This window comes from Heloderma suspectum, chromosome 6 (genome assembly GCF_057233095.1).
Source record: "Heloderma suspectum isolate Gila_16-S chromosome 6, 16-S_ref, whole genome shotgun sequence".
Taxonomy (NCBI): Eukaryota; Metazoa; Chordata; class Lepidosauria; order Squamata; family Helodermatidae; genus Heloderma; species Heloderma suspectum.
Window position 1 is genome coordinate 21,710,100 of NC_139463.1, and position 26,469 is coordinate 21,736,568.

The following is a 26,469-nucleotide window of genomic DNA, read 5'->3' on the forward strand; positions in this document are numbered from 1 at the left end:
AAAACATTCAAACACTGGCAGCAGAGAAAACAGCTACGGCACCAAAAACCATTCAAAAGCGAACAGGAATAAAAAGATCTTTAGGGCCCCTCCTAAAGGCCAACAAGAGAAGGCTGAACATATTTCTTTAGAGAGGTTATTCCAGAGATGCAGGGTCACCGCAGAAAAGTACCCGCTGACGGACAAGCCAGCAAGGCCTCAATGTCAGTCTTAAGGCTTGGGCAGGAAGATATTTATTTATCATTTATTTATTTAAAACATTTGTATCCCGTCCTATGTCATTAAGATCTCAGGGTGCCGTACAGATCATATCAATTTAAACAGTATAAAACAAGAAATAATTTAAACAGCTAAAAACATATTAAACCATTAAACAAGCTAATACCAATTACAATCTAAAACAATAAAACAGTTAAAATAGTGTGCTACTTTAGGGATTGCATTTAGCCCTCAAAGGCTTCAGTAAGAAGTCACATTTTACTTGGCGCCAAAAGGAAACCAATGTACGCGCCAATCGGGCCTCCAAGGGGAGGGTAAGGATGGATGAAAGTCCCTTACCTGGTCCCACAGCTTGCTTTGCGGTGGGGGGGAGGCGCTCCGTTTCTCCCCCCAAAGTTCTTGGTGGGGGGGAGGCGCCCCGCCCCTCCCAGCCGAAATTCAGGCCGGGGGGGAGGCGCCCCATCCCTCGCCGCCGAAATTCAGGCCGGGGGGGAATGCCCCGTCTCCCCGGCCGCGAAATAAAAAAGTAAATTGAAAAAAAAAAACGTGATAGGCTACGTAACAATTTACGTAGCCTATCACGGCTAGATTTTCAAAGTCAGCCATGATAGGCTACGTAAATCTTTACGTAGCCTATCATGGCTGACTTTGAAAAAAAAAAAAGCGCGTACGCAAATGGCGGCACCCATGGGCGCCGCCATTTGCGTTCCTTATTTGGGCACGGGTAGTCTACGTAAATCGTGATAGGCTACGTAAATCGTTACATAGCCTATCACTTTTTTTGGGGGGGTTACTTTACTTTGTAATGGCGGTGGCGGCAGCCAGTCGGAAGACCGGCCGCCGCCACCGCCGCCACCGAAACGCCGCTGGGACCCGCCGCCGAGAGGGACATTCGACAGAGGTAAGTCCCATCCCGGGGGGGGGGCGGAGAATTTCCCCACCAATTTCGGGGGGCCGAATGCGTTGGCATTCGGCCTCCTGGAAATTCGTGGACAAATTCTCCGCCATCCCTAGGGGAGGGCATTCCACAATGGGGTGCCACTGTAGAGAAGGCCCTCTCCCATGTCCCACCATAGTGTATGTCTCACAGAGGCGGGCCCCTCCAACAGATCTCAGTCCTTGGGCAGATATATATAGGGAGAGGCCCTCCCTCAAATATCAATATGAGTGTCGTTAGTCCTTCACACAGCCTGGCCCCAAAGCATTTGGGACTTTTAAAGGTTAATACCATCACAAATTGGGATCAGAAACAAAGCCAAAGTAACTGGAGCAGAACAGGGGTGATGTAGGAGCTAGGCATTCTGATAACGAGTTAAGCTGAGAAAAACCCTCTGACTTGAGAGCTTGGAGAGACTCTGTCAGTCAAAGCAGACAGCACTGAGTTAGATGGACCACTGGTCTCAACATGGGCTTGGGGAATGCCCTCCCCTTGGGGACCCCATTGGTGCAGACACTCGTTTCATTTCAGTGCCAAGTTAAAGCATGGCTTTTTACTAAAGCCTTTGAGGGCTACTTGGATTCCCCAAGTCTGCACACTGTTTGAACTGTTTTATTCTTTTAGATTTTAAATTGGTATTAGCTAGCTGAATGATGTAATATGTTTTTAGCTGTTTAAATTATTTATTGTTTTATACTGTTTAAATTGATTTGATCTGTGTGCCACACTGAGGTCTTAACGATATAGGGCAGGATGCAAATGTTTTAAATAAATAAATCCATAAATAATAGAGCCTCAGGCCCAGGGGCTAAATCCAGCCTTCCTAGGGTTCTCCAAATAACTACGCCCCCTTCCCTAGTCCCACCCTTCTTCCCCTGACCACTCATCATTTGGCAGTTACCACACTTTTGTGCAGTTTTCCCCCATTCTAAAAGGTTGCAATGGTTCTTCTGAGCCTTAGTTACTGGGAGAAAGAGCTTTAAGCTAAAATATGCTGGTATCTTTGGCATTTTGGCCCTGCCCCTTTCATATTTACCCTGCCCACCACTGGAACGTGGACCCGGAGAGGTTCTCCCAAATGGGATTCGGCCCTCGGGCTAAAGAGCTGTATGCCCTGGCCATGGCCTGCTAAGGTTTGGAGGTGCCAAGATAATGATAAGTCAGATCCAGGTTTGCTTACAAGAAGACTTTGAGTACTTACAGCACACAGGCGTACCCAATGGTTGGATCAGACAGCTTCTCTGAACCCAGAGCCATGGGGTACAATGGGTTTTATACCATACATGTCAGCAGTGAGGCAGCATGACAGCGGCAAGTGTTAATTAGCGTTCATTCCCAGCCTAGGCTAAACAGTTGCTTGGTCACAAGGAAAAGAATCAGAACTTTCCCAGCAGAGACACCTGTAAACAGAGCCTAAACAGAGCCTCACCTCTCAGGCACATCCTAGGCCCTGATAAGATAAATGGTAGCTCATTAGCATGGAATGTACCGAAGCAGCAATACTGACCTTTGTCTCATCTTACCAATCAAGAGGCCTACTAGCAGGAAAACTGCAGCTGATGGACTGAAGTCAGACAGCATTATGGATCTCTAAGCCCCTCTAAAACTACAAGACTGGGGCCAATACAAGAGTTTCGACACTTGTTTCCTAAACTGAGTATAACCAAAAACCAGGAAGCAGGCATCCAAACTGAACGAAATGCAAAAGGGGAATGTGCTCTCAAAGGCACCAAAGGGGAATGTCTTTATTTGGACCCAACACATTTCAGACACAAAAGCTCCTTCTCATCGGGGCCAATCTTATAAAATACAAATGCTGAAAGCAGCCTAAGCCAGCGTGCACAGGTGGTGACTATCCTTCCTACACCATCAAGGCCTGAGTGAAAGGCAGCTGGATACATTTGTAGCTCGTTATTGTTATCGGGGGAAACAAAGGGAGATGCAGGCTTCAAGCTGGTGCTTAAGAGCAGTCATTTATTATATGAAGATACACAGTGTACATCTTTGAGTGAGTTGTTATAACCGATGCGGGAGAACGGGACACCTGAGACGGTTTGTGCTGTGCCCAGGGAAGACCACAGACCAAAACATGTCGGGCACTCTTCCTCTAATGAATTGCTTCTGTCAAGCACCAGCTTGAGCCTGCTGCTTGCTTTGTTTTTCCTGCCTCTGTTCCTCTCTATCTCCTGCAAAATGAGGATGATAATGCAGATGTAGCTGAGTGGCTTGCCCAAGGCTATCCTATCCTTGCAAGTTCACGGCACAAGCAATAGCTGACGGTTAGGGGCTGTTCACACAACGCACTAACCCACACTCAGTGGTTGAGCGTGGGCTATTGTTGAACTGTGGGTTGTCTATTGAACAGTTAGTTAGCCTGTCTGAATCCAGGACATTTTCCGCAGGGTGGCTTGTTAACCACTCTGAACAACCCAACAACAAACCATGGGTTCTCAAGGTGGCTTGTTCGAAAAAAATAAGCCACACTGCATGGTTAACAAGCCACCCTGCGGAAAATGTCCTGGGTTCAGACAACATGCTACTCCCTGGTTCAGCGAACAACCCATGGTTCAATAACAACCCACACTCAACCACTGAGTGCGGGTTAGTGTGTTGTGAGAACACAGTCCTGGTACATACATCTGCCTTATAGACACCAGACTACATCCCCACAATAATCATATCAAGGGGAAAAAACAACAACCCCTGGATTGCTAGTTTGCTAACTGGCCTCCTCCAGTTCATACTTCAGCCAGCTGAAAAGCAAATGTATTTGCTACCGCAGATGCCAGGATTGCAAGAAAAAGTAAGCCTGTTCAACTTTCCCAGAATGGGTGTGTGAGGGCATATGATGTTTAAAAACTGCAATTACCACAGCAAAAAAAAAGGTGACGCTCATCTGATCTATACCAAGATGGGTGCCAGATCATGAAAAAGTTTTCAGATGCCAGGACTGGGAGAGATGAAGGTAGAAATCAATGTGTTCTCCATTTCAAAACCATCTCCAGGATGGAAACAAGTTAAAGAAGCAAAAAGAAAAAGTGATTGATGGCTGGGTCATTTAAAAGCTATCTTAGACAAGGTCACTTTGAATGAAGAGTACATGGTGGGAAGGAGTATAAGACAAGAAACACAGCTTCTATTTCCAAGCTTTGCCTCCTGGGAATTTGGGCAACTCAATAATTTGCGCTTCAATAGCACTTTCTATCTAAGTATCTCAAATGCATTACAAGCAATAATGTATTAAGCCTCACAACCCCAGATGGCAGATATATCTTATAGGATGGGAAACTGCAGAACAATCTAATCCTGTACCATTTACACCAGGGGTGGACAACTTGTGGCCCTCCAGATGTTTTGACCTACAATTCCCATCAGTCCTTGCCAGCATAGCCAACAGTGAGGGATACTTTATTTATTTAGAGTATTTTTATCCTGTGGCTCAGCCAAAAAGGCTCCCGGAACAGCTTACAAACAATCAATAAAAGAAGACATTCCTGCCTGCAAGCTTACAATCTAAAAGACACGACACACAAGGAAAAAGGAAGAGGGGGGAAAATACATCTTTCAGCAGAGCTGGTGGAATAGCCCCGCTTCCTCCTCTCAGCTCAGCCTGCTGGAATGGCTGGTGGCGGTGGCAGCTGTGGGTGGAGGAGCTTTCATGTGGGAGGTCTTCAGCAGTGCTGGTGGGATGACGGGAGATGTAGGACAAAACATCTGGAGGGTCACACGTTGCTCCACCCTTGATTTACACAGACACAAGACTAATGAAAGATAGTTTTGAAAAGGCTTCCAAGATCCCAACGGCCCCCAATTTTTCCAGCTTCCTACTTTCAGAAATCCCTTTCCACACTGGCCAAGTTCAAATTAAATTAACTTGGCTCAAGAAACTATGGTTTATAGGACTGAGAAGAAGCATTCTCAGGCTTCTACAGGCTACCTCCTGTAGCCTGTAGAAATTCTACAGGCTACTTCCACCACTTCCCTTCTCTCACATACCTTGTGGTTTAAATTTTTGTGACCCCCTCAGAGAGCTTCAGCTATTGAGCAGTATAGAAATGAAATGAATAAACAAATACTGTAATGAAAAAACAAATAGCTTGTTTGTTAAACCAATTGCCCATTAAATCCACCCTAGAAACTGTGGTTTAAACTCCAACTACAAACTAGGATCAAACCCATGGTTTAATATTGTCCTGCTATAGTTGGATCAGACCCAGCCCTTGAGCTAACTATGGGGCAAATCTGTTTAGCAAAGTCAGGAGGCAGGCAAAAAGTCAAAGCCCAATTTTACCAGTCCAGCAAAAGGGCAGTTCAGTGCAAAGCAGGCAGGCCAAAGGTCAGGCCCATAGTATTACCAGTCCAGCAAAAGGGCATTCCAAAAGCAGGATCTTATTGGGGTCCAGTGGTCAGTAGCATAAGAGATCAGTCTAAGAAGCAGCAAGGTCAAAGAAGCAAGATTTCAAGACAGCTGAAACAATAATGTTGTTCCAGCAGCTAGCAGGTCTCAACTGAATGCCGATATAGCCAGGTCTCCTGGCCCACACCCAGCTGTAAGCTGTTAGTCTAACCTACAGCATCTCCCTACTTCTAAGGAGACCCATTCTCATGAGCAGACTTATTCTCAAGGAGTCTGGTTGTTTTGGGCCTTGAGGCACACGCTTCGCCTCCAAGTAGCGGCCTGTGGCTATACCTTCTGTCATATGTTCTCTCTCAGACTGGTCAGTTCCTCAGCCACCTCCTCTGACACCATGAGTAAGGCACATTCTCCAGGTTCCCTGTCCATGGGTTCTTCAGGGTCCAGCACTGTTGAAGGGCCCAGTGTAGCTTCCCTACAGGTGCTGGAGGGGCCTGGGGTAGCACTAGCATCAGAAGTTCCAGGTGGTGTTCAGGCTCTGCAATGTCAGGCTCTCCATTTGAAGAGTCATCCTGGCCTGGGTCTGGGTCAGGCATGACAACTAACCTGGTTTGTAGTCAGCAATTCAGAGATCAAAACAATTTCCTAGTTCAGATGTAACAGGAAACTATGATTTAGCAAGCCTCAAAGGTTCTTCATTACGGCATATGAAAGAGGAGGTAGTGTTTGGGCACAACATATGTTCTCTGTCCTGGAACGAGATTTTTTACATCTGAAGCTGGGTATTGAGTTGTCTGCTGAAGAACCCGCTGATCTGTGCGTTGCAGAGGATTTGGGCACATGTTTTAGGGCACATGATCCATTCACACTGCTTGAGAATATGCCTTAGAAGGACCTCGCACTAAACTGCTCATTGAAGGGAAAGTTCAGAACTAGCTGCACAATGCAAGGGGAACCTGATCACTGTCCTTCCCTATGAGAACCACCAGTCCACAAAACTGCTGTCTGAACTGTCTTCCCCTTCCTTAGCTGCCTTTTTTTTTTAGGAGCCAGAAGAGTTTTCAGATTTTACCACTGGCTTGAAAAATTAATCAAGATCAGAAAGGCAAGTAAACATCCAGGTACCCATGGGAAATAAGCCAGAAAGCACTGCTTATGTACCAATAATAAAAAGCATTAATTGCCATGTGCTCCATTCCTGCTAACTTTTACTGGTACTTCCGGAAACCCAAGGTTTGTAGTTGAATAGTTGCTCTGATTCTCTTTGTTCTGCACAGCGGAAAACAAAGGGTTTTTTTTCTTTTCTTCCCAAAGATAAGACAGAGGCATCATGGAGACAATGAACAGCTTTTGATAGGACTTTTTTCCCTGATGGGGCACAGGAAGGACCAAAGTTCAGTGGTACAGCACCCGCTATGCATGCAAAAGCCCCAGGTTCAATCCCTGCAATCTCCAGGTAGGGCTGAGGAAGACTCCTGCCCGAAACCCTTGAAAACTGCTACCAGTCTGTGTCAACAACACCGAGCTCAATGGACCAATGGTCGGCCACTGTATAAAACAGCTTCCTGTGTTCCCAGCATCCATTTTTCCAATTACTGGGTAACCTGACCAAACTGGCACTCCAAACTTACTGCCAGCTCTAACGTAAAAAGTCTGTGTTTTGCATTACCCATAAAAGATCCCGTGAGGCCTGAGTGACATTGGAGACAGAACGATATTTTGAAATGTATTATTTCCTTGCTGAATTTTGTTCTACTTCATGTTAAGACTTCTTTGCGTTCGTGGGAGGTGCTGCAAACCCTCCAGCAAGGCTGAGCAAATTATCACTCAGTTAACAGAACTCTTGCTTAAACCTTTTTGATTTTTACAGGGTGACTGCCTCATGGCTGGAACACCTTTGTCTCCTTACTTACATGTAACGAAAAGCCACCATGGGGAATTTCCCCGTGGGGCTTGTCATCGCTGAGGCAGCTACTATTTTGAATATTCAAGCTCACCACAGCTTGTTAAGTGTGAACCTGAGTTGTTAGGTTGCTTGACAAGCCACCCAGAACCCAAGGGCTGTTTTAGGGTTGTGGGTGGCTTGTCAAGCACCCCAACAACCCACCCTCGCCAGGTCCGCAATGCAGCAACAAGCTACCCTACACAGTTACTGTAGTACAGTAACTGTACTGTAGTACAGTAACTGTGTAGGGTAGCCAGATGTCCTACTTTACAGAGGAGAATTCAGAAGTAGCTGCACACTGCAAAAAAACCCTTGCGTCAGATCACTGTCCTCCCCCATGAGAACCTCCTGCCCACAAAACTACTATCTGAACTGTCTTCTCCTTCCTTAGCTGCCATTTTTAAGGAGCCAAAAGAGTTTTTAAGGAGCCAGAAAACTGCTTGAGGGTTTCCCGTGTGCAGCTGGTTGGCCACTACTTTCAGAATGCTAGACTAGATGGGCCCTTGGTCTGATCCAGCATGGCTATTAAGTTCGTCTGACAGACCTCTATTTGAAGGGAAGTCTTGTCCAAGTCTGGTTTAAAGTCAAAGAACCAGAAGGAGGGACAGCAACAGGCCTTGAGGTTGCCTGTCAAGCATTAGCACTTGGACAGCAGTTTGAGCAGGCACACAGGTCACCCGGTCAATCTTCTTCATTAGGGTGAGGTGCATTGTACAGACAGCTGCTCATACACAACACAAACCTCAGCTGCATCTATTTCTTTTACACTCGCATATGCAAATGTTATACGAAGCAATGTCCTCTTTTGAGGTGATGCATTTCTGCTTTTCTGGCAATAAAGTGGCCACCGTATGCAATAACGTGGCATTTTATTTTCTTGAAGAAATTCTCATGCTGTTAGAAGAGCATGGCAATTTCCAGCTGCATGAGCTGAGTGTTCGAGCTACCGGCCACAAGTAAGAGCTGTGGTATTACTGCAAACTCACAAGACAATCACATATGAGTTTGGAAATTTTCAGATTCAAAAATAAAATATAACAGCTGAGGCTTATTTGTTTTGGCTTTGTGGTTCCAGAACCATTCAGACGGAAGCCCGTTAATCTCTCTCAAGCCAAATAAGGACTACCATTTACTCCCCGCACCAGTGACAAAAGATTTTCAGAAGTCCAGCCTACAGGCCAGTGAAAAGTATGCCAGAAAATGAGGTTGCCCAGTACCCAAACGTTGCACTATATGGGGGTGGGGAGCCATCCAACTGACCGCGTCCCATAGGAATGACTATTTCCCATAGGAGTTTAACAGAAGAAGAATTATACTTCTTTGCAAATGCCTGGTTGTTCTGTGTGTGACACTATGGTTTAGTGCTATGTGCATGAGCCTGAAAGAGCTCAAGTGAAGTGTGGGACTCACACACTTCCCAGTGGTGCAGCTACGGTTGGATACTGGGGCAAAAGTCCAGGGCCCTGCAGTGCAAGGTGGGGCTAAATGACCATCCAGAGATTGACCTTTTATTCCTGTCATCATGATGGTGCTATGAAGGAAGTGAGTTTAAAACTGCACATGCTCAAGAGTGTTTTTTACAATCAGATTTAGCAAACAGTTTTGTTGTTGTCCTAACATATTCAGAACATTGAAGCAGTTGTGAAGCATGGAATGGTGGGGGAGGTGGGAGAGAAGACCATTTAAACTAATACACGTAGCCATCTAAAGTGTGTGTGTGTGTGGGGGGGGAATACAAGACCATTAAGTTCATGGTCTAAAATTACCTAGCTTCAGCAGCGTGTGGTTTTACTTTCCACAAAAGCTGGCTTGATGTTACATACAAACCACAGTTTATAGATGCCTTATTTAGAAACTGACCAGAGTTTGTTTGAAACCCTGATCTCCGGTTCACACATAATGAAAGGCCAGCTTTCGCAGAAAGTGAAACGGAACTTTGTTGATGTCCTCCTCCTAGCCATGCAGGAGGAGAGCAAAGAGGGGTGTGTGCTAGCCTGATATTTTCTCAGGCTCATTATAGCTTGTCCATGTAGCACTAACTGCTGGTTAGGGATGCTGGAGGAATTCAAGACAGACTGAGATGAACTCAGATTTCTAAGAATCTGACCTGCAGAATCTTCTGCGGACAAACCTACTCAGGCCACACAGAGACTGTGGACTTTCCGATCTTTTATTTTTACTTTCCCGAAATTTACGCATATTCATAGGAAAATATGCAAGTTTCTTCTGGGACTGGTAAATATACATGGGGAAAAGTTGAATGGAACGGGGGACAATAAGCTAAATGTTACATACTAAATTATGTAAATTGTTGCGAACCCTCTTACAGAATGATTTGCATATTTTTCCGCATAGCAAAAAAAAAATTGAATCTGTCTGTGAATGGACGACGGAACAAAAGGCACCTGACAATCCACGAAACACAGATGGAGCGGACTTTACACAGTCCATACATCCCTCCTCCTGGTTTAGCATTACACTAACCTGCTCACTATCATCAGTGCAATGTTATCTCTTCATTGAGCAAACCTTGAGGAACACTGCAGAAAGCACGATATCTCATTTAAAGCCAACTGTTGAAGAAAGACTTCCCTAGGAAATCAAATCTGCCAAGAGTAAGGGTGGAGAAGAGGAACCAGAAGTAGGTCATTCAATTGTATTCATTATCAGAACGTCGTTACTGAAATTTGCACATGAATGTTATCAATGCATAAACATGGCAATTAGCAATATTTTTTTTCTCTCCTCAGAGGATGGGAGTGGATGCTTGGAATTATTTTTAAGCGGGAACTGCTTAAAGAGCATGCAGACGCAAATCAATTCCTGGAAACGCCACAGGTCAGGAAACTTTCTAAAACATCCTTACAACTAATCAGTGCCCAGACTAAAAGTTGAAAGAGCCACTCAGTGGCCTCTTTCCTCAATGAATGTTTGTTTAGTTTAAAAGGAGACAAATCATTTTTTCAGCCTCAGTTCCTGAACCAAGTCAGCCATTTTGAATAATGTTTTCCGCCAAATCTCCAGGGCTAACAGGGAGAGAAAACAGAGAATGTGTTATAACAACAAAACAAAACACATTTTCTATTACAAAGAGAATAAATTTGGGGAAAGAGAGGGCTATGACATTGGGAAAAGACAGACAAGTTAAAAAATCTATGTGGTTGTCAACAAAACAGGAGATGGTCTATCCAACATTATATCCCCACTGGAATTCATACCCTGTGTCCCTAATTCCAAGTTAGCAGAACATAGAATCATAGACTCATGGAATCATAGGGTTGGAAGTGGCCTACAAGACCATCAATGAGTCCAACTCGCTGCTCAATGCAGGAAGCCTGATTCCCAGGCAATCTTCCATCCAAGTACTAACCAGGGCTGACCCTGTTCAGCTTCTGAGATCAGACGAGATCAGGCGCATCCAGCCCTTTGCTCACCATATTGACTAGTAGCTTATTGATAATGGAAGTCACCAGGCCAGTGGAGGCTGGTGGCTCTGATGTCAGTGGGATGGTGAATCTGCTCTGGGTTTCAGTCAGAACCAGTCTGACTAGTTCAGACTGAAAGCCAGAGTGGGTTCTCCACCCCACTGACATCAGAATCACCAGCCTCCAGTGCACCAGGCTTATGTTGAGGGCAAGTTTCTCTTTTCATGTCAAATCTGTTCTGGGGCTCAGCCCTGTGGAGAACCTTGGCTCAGATTAAACCCTGCTTATGGGATACAGCAGTGGTGTCAAACCTTTTTCAGCCCAATTCTTGGTGGCATTCCAGTGCCAAAGGCAAACAAGGGAAGGGCCAACATACCAAACATATCAGCATATTTTAGCTTAAAGCACTTATGGCCAGTAATGAAGCCTTAGGTGAAGCATCTACAAAATTATGCATGATGTGGAGAATGTGGATAGGGAGACATTTTTCTCCCTCTCTCAAAATGCTAGAGAGATTTAAACCATGAAGCTGATTGTTGGGAGATTCGGGACAGATAAAAGGAAGGACTTCTTCACACAGCACATAGTTAAACTATGGAATTTGCTACCACAGGATGTAGTGATGGCCACCAATTTGGATGGCTTTAAAGGAGGGTTGGACAAATTTATGGAGGAAAGGGCTATCAGTGGCTACTAGTCTTCATGACTATGTACTACCTCCAGTACCAGATGCAGTGAGCCTATGTACACCACTTGCTGGGGAACATGGGCGGGAGGGTGCTCTTGCGCTCATGCCCTTCTTGTGGGTGCCTGGTTGACAGCTGATTGGCCACTGTTTGAACAGAATGCTGGACTAGATGGACCCCTGGTCTGATCCAGCACAGCTCTTCTTAGGTTCTTATTTCAACCTCTTAGAATGGAGATGGGGGTCAGGAGAAAGGGCCCTCCGGGGACCCCAAGGGGAATGGATTTGACCAACGGACTGGAGGCTGAATACCCCTGGGATACCGTGACAATGGACCATTACTCCATGGGTTGTAGATGGCCCACAAATGAAGCACAACAGAAGTCAAGATTGAAACTAGGCCTCTTGTGTTGGACAAGAAAACAGTATGCTTGGCCCTTTGAAAACAAAGGATTAGTTCACATGAATGACGTGAGCTTTGCTTGATTGCTCAGCATGATGACCTGCAGCTGAATGCGTGATCTACACGGAAAAGCATAGCATTTGTGGCAGGGTAAGAGTAACGTTCTGTCCATGGTGTTCAGTCTACGAGGTCTCTTCACACATGCAAATCACCACCCGATGCTGGATCTAGTGATGATGAACATGCATGTGTGAGCCCCCTCCCTCACCTGTACCCCCAGAGTGGTCTTGGGTGTAGATAACCAACGGTCCGCATTTCCGTTTCCCACCCTCACAACGGCAAGTGTGTCATCACCCTCTGCTGAACTTCGGAAAGCTCCAAGCTAGAAATAAAAGCGATGGCTAGCCATTTTGTTGGCAGGAGGCCAAGGCACTCAGACTACTTCAGCTGGCCAGCACTCAAACAAGACTCTGCTTCCCTTCCCAGTTCTCTAGATCTGGAGCTATATAACAAGGGATTTCTCCTGACCTCTCGCAGAGACACTGCTACAAGGTTAGGGACTAAGGCTGCAATCTTATTCACACTTACCTGGCAGCAAGGGAAACTTATCACAATGGGACTTATAGGAAAGTAGATATACCTAGGATTGCACTGAAGGAGAGGGGCGCTGGGTCCCGACAACCACTTATTTTGACTTGGCCACCAAGGCCAACCAAAATGTGTGGACTCCTGGAGAAAACCCAGTATCAAATCTGCTACGTGCACACAACACCTACCATAACTAACATCCATCCACCAGGCCTCTTCTTCACCTTCTCATTGCCACTACTGGGTACAATGTAATGTTATCACTGCATCCCCCAAAGACTCAGCCATGGAAAAGCATAAGCTTCTTTCAAAAAAAGTGCAGTTACATTTCTTGGATTCTTGGGTGTGCTGCTGTTGTGAGTGTGTGTGTTTTATTGGATAGGATAAGGAGGCGAGTTATGCTTTCAATGTTTAGATAAGGAAAGAGATTACATAACAAAGTGATTTTAATTTAACAGTGCTTTTGACAACTGTATTTCAGTAGTGTTCTTTCTTGTTTTGAATTTACGGCATGGTAACCTGCTTGAAACCTTGAAGGGAAAGAATATAGATTATATTTTGTGGTCAATGGGGGAAAGGGGTGATTTATTTAGGTGTGGGGGGGAAGTGTCTGTGCGTGGGGTAGACTTGATGATCAATTTTACTTTTTTCCACCTGTTGAGGTTTTTTTGGTTTGGGTGTTTGTTTTTTAATGTTAGTGCCATTTCCTTATCGGATCAGTTGCTTATCATAACATGAGTAATTACTTCTGAAATGGAAGTACACACCACACATGGCAGGAAGAAAGTTGCTCTAAGTTGTCGACAGGAAGAACTTGTCAAACTGAGAACATGTGAACATTCACAGCAGAGTTCTCAGTAAACAATGCTCTTGTGGAGCCCCTGGCCCTTCAGATGTTTTGGACTTCCACGTCTATCAGCCCCTGACAGCCCTGAATGGCCAACCGTCAGGAACCCTGGGGGATGAAGTCCAAGACACCTAGAGGGCAACAGTTTGGGGAAGGCTAGTCGGATTTTACAGCCCCTTAATTAGCACCGGCTTTGAAAAAAGTGGTGATTTATCTAGGATAGGGTTGACTGTGGAATTTGGTTTTAAGAACATAGGAAGCTCCCTTATCCTGAGTCAGATCACTGGTCCATCTAGCCCGGTATTGTCGACACTAACTGGCAGTGGCTCTCTAGGGTTTCAGGCAGGAGTTTTCCCAGCCCTACCTGGAGATGCCAGGGATTGAACCTGGGACCTTCCATGTGAAAGCCAGCTGCTCTACCACTGAGCTACGGTCCTTCCCAGTCTTGTGAATTCTGATACAAACTGACCTGATTCGTACCACCCAGACTAATGTGCCAATTGGAACTTAGTTATCCACTGGCTTCCCCATTTCCTGAATGTTCCGACACAGTTTTCGGCTCAGTTCATAGAATCGTAGGGTTGGAAGGGGCCTACAAGACCATTGTGTCCAACCCCTGCTCAGTGCAAGAAGCCTGATTCCCTGGTGGTCTCCCATGCAAGTACTAACCAGGGCTGACCATGCTTAGCTTCTGAGATCAGGTGCATCCAGTCCTTTGCTATCAGTATCCAAATGCATTTAAAAATGTGTACTTCGAAAACACATTTTAGAAGTGCATATTTAAACACACATTTCCAGCACGGTCCTGCAGGACATTCCATCTCAGAGCCCTCCATCTGTCCTAAACCCTGCCAGCAAGAGCCAGGCAGAACGGGAGGAGCAACGGAGGCTTTTACTGCCTCTTCGTCTTCCTTTGTTGTATTTTGAGCTGCTTCTTTTTTAAAACAAAACTTTGGGGGGCTAATGGAAAGAGGCCCAAATTCTGTTGATTCATGTATTAACAAACTCTAACAATTCACATAAATAAGTTTTGTATCTTACTAAATTTAGATTTTCTCACTAGGCATTAGTCAGTTGGTCAGTTTTATTGCACGTTAACCACAGGTTCTTACAACTCTACCGTAAAAGAGACAGCTATAAAAAAACAACAGATTGAACAAGCCAATCAACTCAATTCATCATGAATTGAGCAACAGTTTTTAGGACTTTTGCTCTAACATTTTTAGCAGTCCCAGCCAATAAAGCTATTTGGTTGGTTACATAAAGATCCGTATCTACCAGCGGTTTTACACAGTTGCTCAGTCAACGTTTTATCTGACAGTCCTCCCAACAAACGTGCAAGAAATCTTTTCCTGAGACCACCGTACAATTCACAGGAGACTATGTAATGAATAATACCCTCTATTTGTGGGGCCTCACATATACAAGTCATTGAAAGATGAGAACATTTGCATGCCTCCCATCCAAACATAAGGAAGGCATGGTCTGGAAGAGTAGTTCTGTAAATGTACTAGCATTAAAAGCCAAATGGTATCATGAAAGGATCAGATCATGCAGGCAGCAGGAGAAGGATATAAATCACAATTACTTGCATGCCCTGGTTGTAACCTTCTCAAAATATCTGGCTGGCCGCAGCAGAAGGGGCCATAGCTCAGTGGTAGAGCTCCTGCTTTGCATGCTGAAGCTCCCAGGTTCAATTCCCCATATCCACAGATAGGGCTAGGAAAAGATCCTTCCTGAAAACCTGGACAGCTGCTTCTAGTCAATGTCAACAGTGAACAGTTGCTGCTAGTCCATGTCAACAGCTAGTCAGTGTCCACAGACACTGCTAGTCAGTGTCAACAGCCAGTATCAAGGCTCTGACTCCAAATAAGGCAGCTTCCTATGTTCCGGTTCTGAGGGCCCTGAATGAAGGATAGAGCTAATGGCTACCAGTCATGATGGCTACATATTAGCTCCAATATGAGAGGCAGTGGCCATCTCTACATTAGCAAAACCCCCAGATCCTTACCGGGGCTTTCTGCTTTCAGTTTCTTTGTGGGATCACGAGGGGCTTCTTTACATGGCAGACACGTGGTCTGAATCGAGGGAGCACCTCCCTCCCTGGCATGTGTGCAAAGGGGGGGGGGTCTTGCTTTCATCGCTTAACTTATGCTGTACTGTTTCCTCACAGCCCCCAGGAAAGCTATAACTTACTTCTGAGTAGACGTACGTTTGTGCTGTAAGTCTGCAACCTTAGGCGCTTACTTGGGAGTAAGCCCCACTGAACTCCACGGGACTTACTTCTGAGTAGGAATGCTGGACAAATTTGAGATGGACTAAAATTAGCTCGGCTTTCTAAGAATCCAACCTGCAGAATCCACTGCAGAGTCTGTGGACTTTCGGATTTTTTTAAAAAAAACTTCCCAAAATTTACACATATTTATTCATCAGAAAATATGCAAGTTTCTGCTGAGGAAAAGTGGAATGGAATGGGAGACAATACGCTAAATGTTACGTACTATGGTATATTACGTAAATTGTTACGAAATCTCTTATGTAATTATTTGCGTCTTTTTCCACATGACAAAAAAGAAAAGGAACTGCATCCATCTTTGAGTGGACAGAACAAAAGGCACCTGACAATCCGCGAAACACAGACGGAGCGGATTTTACACAGTCCATACATCCCTACTTCTGAGTAGTCATAAGATCGTGCTGTAAGCCTGCAACCCTTGGCACACTTACTTGGGAATAAGCCCCATTGAACTTAATGTGGATTCACTGATTCTAAGCTTGATGGGGTGGGGGATCAGATCTGCCTCCCTTTATTGCTGGGAGGCATTTTACCCTCTTCTCCCTCCGATCGAGAAATGTGCCCAGCATTTACATGGCAGACACATGGTTTGAATCGAGGAAAATCCTTCCTCGGCAAATTCATAACGCTACACTGGCATTTCACAGGGCTGATATCCCATATATATATATATATATATATATATATATATATATATATATATATATATTCCAGCTTATCTCTCATCTTTTTGTAAGCAGGATAAATGGGAAAAGGTGCAAGAGATGTCCTGGAGGTTGACAGCGTCGTGTAAAGGACCTGCAAGCTTCCGCGAGTGGCCAATCACAAGCATGCAATAAACTGCTCATGTAGAGACACCCAGTATGTCTCTCAATACCAGTTGCCAGGTAACACAAGTAGGAGGGGGGTTCTATCATGCTCATGTCTTGCCTGTCGGCTTCCCATAGGCATCTGAGTTTCATTCCACAGCTTCTTCCAGGTGTTTTTCCAGTTCAAATTTGAAACACAGAAACGGGCAAGTGGTGGTGATAGAGCACCTGATGCCACATTAGAATCACTGGGGCAAACTCATACAAAGCACGTTAGGCAATTACCCAGGAAAAGGTTTCTAAGGTGAGAGGAGGCAGCCAATTTGTGATAGGCTTATTGCCTATTGTCAAGGTGGATACTGAGCCCATAGAGCCCCAGAGTAGTTCTGATTCTGAGGAGGACCAACCACCTGTGGGAGAGGAGCTCGCTCATCTCTCACAGGTGGTTGGTCCTCCTCAGAATCAGAACTACTCTGGGGCTCTATGGGCTCAGTGTCCACCCTGACACCTATGATTCTGATTGCAATGAAGTCTCCAGAAGAAAATGGTTACCCTTATCTTAATTTTTAAGTGAGCCAAGGACTCTCAGTACTGAAACAAGCAACCAAAATTGCTTGTTTAATTTCATCTGCCCATCTCGATAGCTTGAGCCCTGAACTTGCTTACAATGAAGCAAGCATAGCCATTTTCCTCCAAAGGTTTCACCAAGAGCCATCACCACTGTAGACCAATTTGTGACTGCAATGCATTCAGGTTTTGATAAGCTTATCACCTCCCAGCTTGGTTCCCATTACCACATAATTGCCTAACACAGAAGGATCAATGGCCTAGGGATGGCGGAGAATTTCTTCCCGAATCTTCGGGAGGCCGAGCGCCGAGGCATTCGGCCCCCCGAAAGTGTTGGGGAAATTCTCCGCCGGCCCCCCCCCCCCGGGATGGGACTTACCTTCAGCGAATGTCCCTCTCGGCGGCGGGTCCCGGCGGCGGTTTGGCGGCGCTTCATGGGGGGCGGGGGCGGCGGCTGGTCTCCCGACCGGCCGCCGCCGCCGCCATTACAAAATAAAAAAGTAAGTAAAAAACACACACACACCCGTGATAGGCTATGTGACAATTTACGTAGCCTATCACGGCTAGATTTCCAAAGTCAGTCGTGATAGGCTACGTAAATCGTCACGTAGCCTATCACGGCTGACTTTGGGGGGGGGAAGCGCGTACGCAAATGGTGGCGGCCCATGGGCGCCGCCATTTGCGTTCCTTATTTTGGCACGTCTAGTCTATGTAAAGATTTACGTAGACTACGGCGAAAATAAGGGCAACGCTATTTGCGTTGCCCTTATTTTTGCCGTAGTCTACGTAAATCTTTACGTAGACTAGATGTGCCAAAATAAGGAATGCAAATGGCGGCGCCCATGGGCCGCCACCATTTGCGTACGCGCTTTTTTTTTTCCCAAAGTCACCCGTGATAGGCTACGTGACGATTAACGTAGCCTATCACGGCTGACTTTGGAAATCTAGCCATGATAGGCTACGTTAATCATTACGTAGCCTATCACGGGGGGGGGGGTGTTTTTTACTTTTTCTTTCGCAGACGGGGAGACGGGGCACTTCTCCCCGGCCTGAATTTCGGCCGGGCGAGGTGGGGCGCCTCCCCCCCGGCCTGAATTTTGGCCGGGCGAGGCGGGATGCCTCCCCCCCCTTGCCTGAACTTTGGGGGGAGAAGCGAAGCGCCTCCCCCCCACCGCGAATCACCCCTGCGAAAAGGTAAGTGACTTTCGTACATCCCTACAATGGCCCATGAGATGCAATGATAACCTGAATGTGTGATATCATAGATGATAACAGGAGCTAGCAAGGGCATAATCTTTGCCTAGGATGCCCAGAATATAGATAAAGGGGAAACTAACAACTTGGGTGAGTGAAACTCAAAGGCACGTTCTCCCCCAAATTAGCAAACCGAAGGAGCAAAAAACCCTGAGTTCCACATGGGCCGGCCCTACCATTAGGCATAGTGAAACGACTACCTCAGCTGGAAGATGCTGGGTGGGGTAACAATGGCAGACTCACACACAGCCATTTCTCCTGAGCTCCCTGGCCTTTCCCCCTTTTGGAGGACACAGCAGTCTGTCCTAAGCTGCCTTCAAGTGAGGTGCCAATGTTGAAGTAAGAGTCAATTGCCAAACCAGTCAGCTTCTATACATTGAATGGAGGGGGTGCCACTTTGGGAAATGCATCACCAAAAAAAAGGACCAAAAGAAGATGCAAGTGTGCATAAAATTTGCATATGCTAATTTATGTGCATAAATGCAAATTTAGAAATAAGTATTATAATTTAAAGAGAAATACCGTATATCTCACCATTGTGTGGAAGACTGTGACCAGGTAACGTGTGTCTGCCTGTTCAGTCTGCTACCCAGGTGGTAACTGTTGATGGGCAACAGTTCTTATGGTTCTTTATCTTTATACTGCAATGGGACAGGACAGCCCTTCAACCAGAGGCTACTTTCAGACCTTCAGAAAGAGGACTGTCCTTTCTAAAAGGCCACCCTAGGTGAAGATCATCTTAGACAGTGGACAAAATTCTTCTCCTCCAGAAAACGCAGATTAAGTAAAGCTATTTATATGCCTTCAGATACTGGGGTTCCAACATGCCTCCCAAAGGTATGAATTCCAGAAGTCCAGCCTTAGCAAAGAAGTACATCCTAACAGACCCAACAGGATCTTTCTGCATTTGGGGGTGGAGCAGGGTGGTTAGAAGGAACGTTCATTTGGGGTTAAGCGACTGAATAACAGAACTAGTTCAACATGCTATCTACTGCTAGCAGCTTGATGTAGGCTCACAAGCAGGACAGGGTAGCAATAACATGGATTGATTTCCACCTGTGCTTTTAAGAATACCCAGAGAAGCAGAAATCTCCCTTGGGAAGGGTCATCACTCAGTGGCAGAGCTCGTGGTTTACATGAGGAAGGTCTCAGGTTCAATCCCCAGAGTCTGGGCAGGTCTGCCGCCTGAAACCTCACACAGCTGCTGCCAACCAACACTGGCCCTTGCCCCTGACAACCAGTTGCAGGATGGAGCCCGTGCTCAAAGATACATGATGGCGCCTGGGAAAGTCGACCCAAAACAGTTCTTAAGAACACTCCTCTTGCGTAGGAGGCGAGCACTGCGAAAGACGCAAAGATAAATCGCTTCGTGTAATGAGCTGCCCACATTGCAGAGTTGTTAATGGACCATAAATCCTGCCCTTCCCACCAGCTAAACAAAGCCTCAAAGAAACCAGCTCCCCTGCTCCTTCCACCTCTTACATTCATTTTCTTTAATGACCATAACCACCCCAAAGCCACCAGCTTAGCCATTTCCCTAGTCAACCCCATACAAACCACAAGTTCGCCCATTTGCCCCCCAGAAAGGCATCTGCCAAATTAAAACCTACACATAGCGTGGAATGAGCAGCAGAACGCTAGACTGTTCCACCTTGGAACACAGGATAGGTAACAGGAGTGCCGTATTTTTTTAAACGCCACTGCTGTTGGGGGGCAGGGGATTGCACACCACAAGCAACCAACATAGGAAGCCGCCTTATACTGTAGGAAGCCGCCTTATACTGAGTCAGTCCCTTGGTCCATCTAGCCCAGTATTGTCAACACTGGCCGCAGCCCTGCAGGATTTCAGGCAGGAATTTTTCTGCCCTACCTGGAGATGCCGGCATTAAATGTGGGACCCTCTGCATGCAAAGCAGAAGATCTACCACACCACTATGGACCCTAGTTCAGAATTTTGCCAGCCCGGTCTATTATCTCTGCAAAGTGTATGTTGTTGTTGTTTATTCAGTCAGTCGCTTCTGACTCTTCGTGACTTCATGGACCAGCCCATGCCAGAGCTTCCTGTCGGCCATCACCACCCCCAGCTGCCCCAAGCTCGAGTCCGTCACCTCCAGAATATCATCCATCCATCTTGCACTTGGTCGGCCCCTCTTCCTTTTGCCTTTCACTTTCCCTAGCATGAGCATCTTCTCCAAGGTGTCCTGTATTCTCATTATGTGGCGAAAGTACTTCAGTTTTGCCTTTAATATCATTCCCTCAAGTGAGCAGTCTGGCTTTATTTCCTGGAGTATGGACTGATTTAATCTTCTTGCAGTCCAAGGCACTCTCAGAATTTTCCTCCAGCACCACAGTTGAAAAGCATCTATCTTCTGCAAAGTGTATACACTGGCTTTAATTCTCTGGGGCAATTGGTCCATTGGTTGGGATGAAGCATTCTGAGTAATGTGTAGGACAGCAGAGGCCAGTGTCAGGATTGAGGGGGCTGTCAGCAAAGTGGCATCTGATGCCCCCCTTCTACACTGGTGCCTCCCCTTTAGGTTTTTTGGTGAGCGCCACCTTCACCATGAAGCCTACTGGAAGCCTTCACCATGAAGCATTCACCAGGCCTACTGGAACCTTCCCTAACCTGCCAGTGACTCAACCTGGGACATTCTACATTCTCCTACTGAGTCACGGCCCCTCTGAGTCTAGGGTGGCCACTTAAGCATTGCCAACCGAGAGGAACTGCATCATCAAAAAAAAAGAGAGGACACAAGATGCCACATATTTGCATATGCTAATTTATAGAGAGAGGTGCAAATTTAGATGTACTGTATTACTATTTAAATTATAACAATTGCATCTCACCACACCAGGGAAAACTGTGACTGGGTGAGTTGCTCAGTCTGCTCTCCAGGTGGTAACTACAGATGGGTAACTTCAGGGCCCCTCCCTCCTTGTTGTTGTTGTTCAGTCGTTCAGTCGTGTCCGACTCTTCGTGACCCCATGGACCATAGCACGCCAGGCCTTCCTGTCCTGCGCTCTCTCCCGGAGCGTGCTCAAGTTCATATTCATTGCATCCGTGATGCTATCTAGCCATCTCATCCTCTGCCGTCCCCTTCTCCTTTTGCCTTCAGTCTTTCCCAGCATCAGGGTCTTTTCCAGAGAGTTTTCTCTTCGCATTAGGTGGCCAAAATATTGGAGCTTCAGCTTCATTATCTGTCCTTCCAATGAGCACTCAGGGTTGATTTCCTTTAGGATGGACTGATTTGACCTCCTTGCAGTCCAGGGGACTCGTAAGAGTCTTCTCCAGCACCACAGTTCGAAAGCATCAATTCTTCGGCGCTCAGCCTTCCTTATAGTCCAGCTCTCACAGCCATACATTACTTTATCTTTAAAGCAGATTTGGATTGGACCGCCTTTCAAATAAAGGGCACCTTCAAAACAGAGGACTGTCCTCGGACAGCTCTTCAAATAGAGGACTGTCCTCTGTAAAATAGGACACATGGCCACCCTAACTGGAGCCCTAACATTCTTATTCATTCACACACTTCACATGCAGTTCTCTCTCTCTCTGTCTCATCACCACCAGACAGAAGAGAAGTTGGAAGAAATTAGAAGAAAAGTTGTAATGTTGCAGGTCAGTCTGAAGTTCCAGCCCCAACCAGGATGCTTACCAAGGCAACCTCCCCTCCCTTAGGGAGCAATCCTATGGCCACTAGACACTGTCTAGAGGGCCATAGGATATGCTCTGTTCCGGGAACCGACCTTGGAGCCTGTGCTCCAAGGTCATTTCCCAGAAATCCAACTTCCCCCCTTGTCCGCGCTGCCTCGGAGGCAGCATGGAGAAGCCCCATCCTCTGCGCTCAGAAAACGAGCGCGGAGAGACTGAAAAGGGGCGGGGCTGGGGTCATTCCGGGGCAGGGAGAGTGGAGCTGCACATACGACACATCCAGGATTCTCCCGGTCCCCCCATGCCTCTCCTGCCTTGCTTTGGATAGGCAGTCGCCTCCAAGGTCGGAGGCGGCCACCTATCTACTTAGGATTGTGCCCTAAGTCTCCAACATACTCATTAAACTTAACTTTAATTTGCCTGTTCACAAAATGGTTTTTAACTATCTGTTGCCATCTGGACTAAGTTTTTTTTTTTAAGTTTCTCAACCAAAGGTGTAAGAAGAAACAAAGAACAACCCATCTGTTCCTCTTCTGATTTTCCTAAACCAGTGGTTCTAATGCATGAGGCTGCCTACCCCATATGATTAATCCCGTATGTGCACATGTGATTTTTTTTAAAATGGCAGTGGAGAGAGAAGGGCTTTAAATAAAACTTTCTGAAGAGCCACCTCCTCCAACATGCAAAGCCTGTAAAATAGCAGCCAACAGCAGCTTCCCTCCTGTGGCAAGTGAGATAGTGAGGAAGATTTGCACTGGGACTGCAATGCAAGGAGAAAGGGGTAAACCTTCACTTCCTGCTTGCAACAGTCCCGTACCTGATTCACACACGTGCAGTTACAATTAAATAATAATCATCAGACACATTCAATGTGATTGTGCATTTAATAGAACACTTAGTTTGGCCCTCATTCTAGAAGTGAAGGCTGTGGTTAGTTACAGATGAGGAAAGTGCACTCATTAGATGCTCAGAGGCACCCTTCACAGTTTCATAGCTCAGTGCAGAAAGTGAAAACAGGTTCCAAGATGAAGCCTCCAATCAGATTAAGTCCTGCATATATCTCCAATGCACTTTTGCTGTACCCATACACACCCCAACCACAATTCTAATCTCTTTCAAGCTAACGTCATCCCTTCGTCCTCCTTAATGCAGACAAGAATCTCTGGGGAAAGCAAACACCAGTCCTGGGAAATGGGCTACAGGTGGGATGGAGGCAAATGTAGCTGCCTTGAGTTTGAATTAGTGGAGAACTGGTAGAAATCAGTACATCCAAACATGAGCAAAATACCCATGTTGGTGTGATCCATTACATTTCAACCCCCAAATGGCAAGAATATATGGACTATCGTGTTAATGACTCCTCCCCTCCCATGAACTCCCCCCTCCATATTCTGCCTTTGCAGTCATCATTTCCATTCCTTGCTAAAGTATAACTGAAAATGTTAATACTGTCTGTGTGCAGAGAGAGAAAGAGAGGGATGCACACACTTTCCAGGGTCATACAGACTCAGCCCAGAGATGAAATGACGACTCACCACATGGTAGATATGCAGAAAAAGTACCAAGTTGGGACAAAACATGTTCCCACCATTCACAAGGATGCGCATTTTCCCAGTATGGTAAACAACTGCCACAGCTCTGGCTTCATGGCATGAAAGTGAGCATGTACAAGCTATAAGTACACCCACTCAAAGCAAACTGGAGAGTTCAAGAGTCAAGTATGACTGGGAGGGTTAACTGGAAGAAGAACTGAGAAGATGGAGAGACTGAAGGTGTTTTCCAGCCAGGATCAGATAACAAGAAATGCCTGAAGCAGGGGGAACATGGCATCATACAGTAGTAGGGTTGGAAGGGGCCTATAAGACCATCGAGTCCAACCCCCTGCTCAATGCAAGACTCAGGGAGTTTTCTTATATGAAGCCGTATCATTGCTCCATCTAGCTCAGTATTGTTGACACTGACTGGCAGCAGCTCTCCAGGATTTCAGGCAGTGGACTTTCCTAGTCCTGCCTTGAAATGCGGGAACTAAACCTGAGACCCTTTTGCATGCAAAAGACCCTTCCCCATCAAAAGCCTCAAGGAACCCAACAGAAGGGAAAGGCTTTTTGCCCTATGCTCCAGTAAGAAGGGAGCGGTATATACCTTGTCCTCCAGCTAATTATTAGAACTGGTCTATTAATCCCTTTAAACTACCAGAAGGCGACCTGCTTTAAAAACTTGAAAAGAGGGGTCTAGGACGTCTAGCATTATGTCTTTTAAAAAAATCTATTTATTTATTTGCAGGCAGCTTTAGCGAGACCTGGGGAGACACCACCTCCTCAAGCTATTTGAAGAGGCCAGGCAGGCTCCAGCAATTTTAACAGGTACCACAGCTACCTATTGACTGTCAGTGACCCCTGGCCAAAACTCCACCATTTGTTTACATCATATACATCCATAACGCAGCCCATCCTTGCAAATTCAAAAGCCAAAAAGCAGCCCTCTCTACAGTTGCCACACGCATTTTAGACAGCCCAAGATACTTCAGCCCTTGCTTTATAATGCTTGAAGGTCTTTTTTTATCTTCAGGAGAAGGGCCATAGCTCAGCAGCAGAGCACATCTCAGGTTCTGTCCTTGGCAACGTCAGACTGGGCTGGGAAAGAGACCCATTTTCAACCTTGGAGAGCCATTGCCATTCAGTACAAAGCAAGAGGACCCAGCTAGATTTGTCTGGAGGGGCTGTGGCTCAGTGGTAGAGCAGCTGTTTTGCATGCAGACGGTCCCAAGTTCAATCCTTGGCATCTCCAGGAAGGGTTGTAAATAGCCCTGCCTGGAACCCTAGAGAGCCGCCGCCAGTCAGCGTCCATGATACTGAGCTAGATGGACCATGGTCTCAATATACGGCAACTTTCTGCGTTCCTAAGTCCAATGGAATGACTTGATATAAGGCAGCTCCTGGAATTCCCCATCCCATCCCAACCAACAAAACGAGTTATGCTGCACACGTGGATATTATGAAGGAGATGCCACCGCCTCATTCTCTGTGGTGCAAAGCTATGCCAAGCTTGGAAGTTTTTGTTTTGTTTTTTTCCTTCTGCTGAGCCGGTTTGCCTCAAGAGATAGAGAGAAAGAAAACAGCAGCAGCAACAACTAACCAGTTGCCCCATACAACGGCAAGAGTTCCCCTCTCCAGATCTCTCTCTAATTAAGGTTCTAAAACGTACAGTCAGACCCAAAGAAGAAAGCCAAGGAGAGGTGGGTAGAGCTACAAGTCGAAACACATTTGACACACCACAGGCTGCTGGTACAGATGTGTTCTGGGAGAGGAGAATGGAGGGAGCCGGAGAGAAGGCAGAGCAGAGCAGGGCAGACCTCCCCGCGTCTTTTTACAGCCTCTCAGTCCACTTTTGTGTCTTATTCTTAAAACACACCCAGGGGTAAGCAAACGATAAAGATAAAATAAAATAGAAACAGAGCCAGCGCCAAGCCCTCTGCTAAAGAGTAGGTCAGTCACACACACAGTTCTGCAGCTGCTTGCCAGCTAAGAGGGAGAGAAAGGCAGGCAACTTAATACCGGGTTTGCTCTCTCGCTCGCTCGCTCGCTCTCCCCCCCAACTCCCCACACTGCAGAAACTGGCCAGCCCTAGAGAAGGGATTCAGACGGCCCTGTGGCAATCTGTCCCAAGACACGTATCAGGAGACTCCACGCGGAGCTGAGAGGGGCCGGGGGGCGTGCGGGGTGGGGGAGAAGAGGGAGGGGCGGAGGGGCACCAAATCACTCACCATCAGCCAGCCATCTGGGTGTCAGGAAGGGCTTCCATCCGCTAGACCCGCCGATCTCTCCCAGCCGCGTCTAGAGCGCCAAGGGAGGTTCACAGGCTCCAAACAGGGCTGGTGGAGAGGAGGGGATTCGAGGGGTGGGTGGTGGGGAGGCGATGGCGGGGGGGGGGGGGTGCTGATCTGGTGGCGGAAAGTGGCGGAGAAAGAGGCGAGGCTCCTCGCGCTCTCTTTCTTCCTCCGGTGTTCCCGCAGCGAGGGGAAGGCTACAAGCGCAGCCAGCCGCTCTTGCCAAGCCGGGCGCCTGCTGCAGCGCGAGCCCGCATTCCCCAGGGGAGGCTGCCGAACTGGGTGGCGCTGCCTGAAGTTCGCACGGGCTGGCGGAGGAGAGCGGCAGACGCGCGGGAGGACGGGCGCGCGGGAGCGGATCGTCCGCCCCTGCCTCGGCCACGCGCGCGCACGGGCGAGCGGGTCAGCTGGCGCGCCGGGGATCGAGGGGCGGGGGGAGAAAGGGGGGATCGAGGGAGGGGCGTGGGCCGAGGGGGCGGGGGGAGCGCCGGCTCTCGCCTCCTCCCGCTCCTGCTCTGCTCTGCCCTGCCTTCCCTTTCGGTTCTGCTTCTTCGGGCCCGGGGTGCACCCGCTGTGGCCGTCTCGCCACGCGCGTTCACACAACCGCTCCGCATCAAGGGATGAATGGACAATAGGCAGGGAGAGAGGAGAACAAGGACACG

At 47.0% G+C, this 26,469-nt stretch overlaps 1 protein-coding gene across 13 annotated transcripts in view; it reads right to left on the bottom strand.

The window, feature by feature from the left end:
• The window catches only part of ST3GAL4 (ST3 beta-galactoside alpha-2,3-sialyltransferase 4), a 181,596-nt gene extending 155,372 nt beyond the window's left edge, over nucleotides 1–26,224 (bottom strand). For 4 of the 13 annotated variants that reach the window (XM_084803716.1, XM_084803707.1, XM_084803718.1 and 1 more), the window contains exon 1: nucleotides 25,745–26,203. The gene's annotated coding sequence lies outside the window, so the exon portion shown is untranslated. Of the gene's footprint in view, nucleotides 1–25,744 lie in introns of all 13 variants that reach the window. The other 9 variants (XM_084803733.1, XM_084803725.1, XM_084803717.1 and 6 more) reach the window with 6 other exon arrangements.
• Nucleotides 26,225–26,469: the final 245 nt, after the last annotated feature.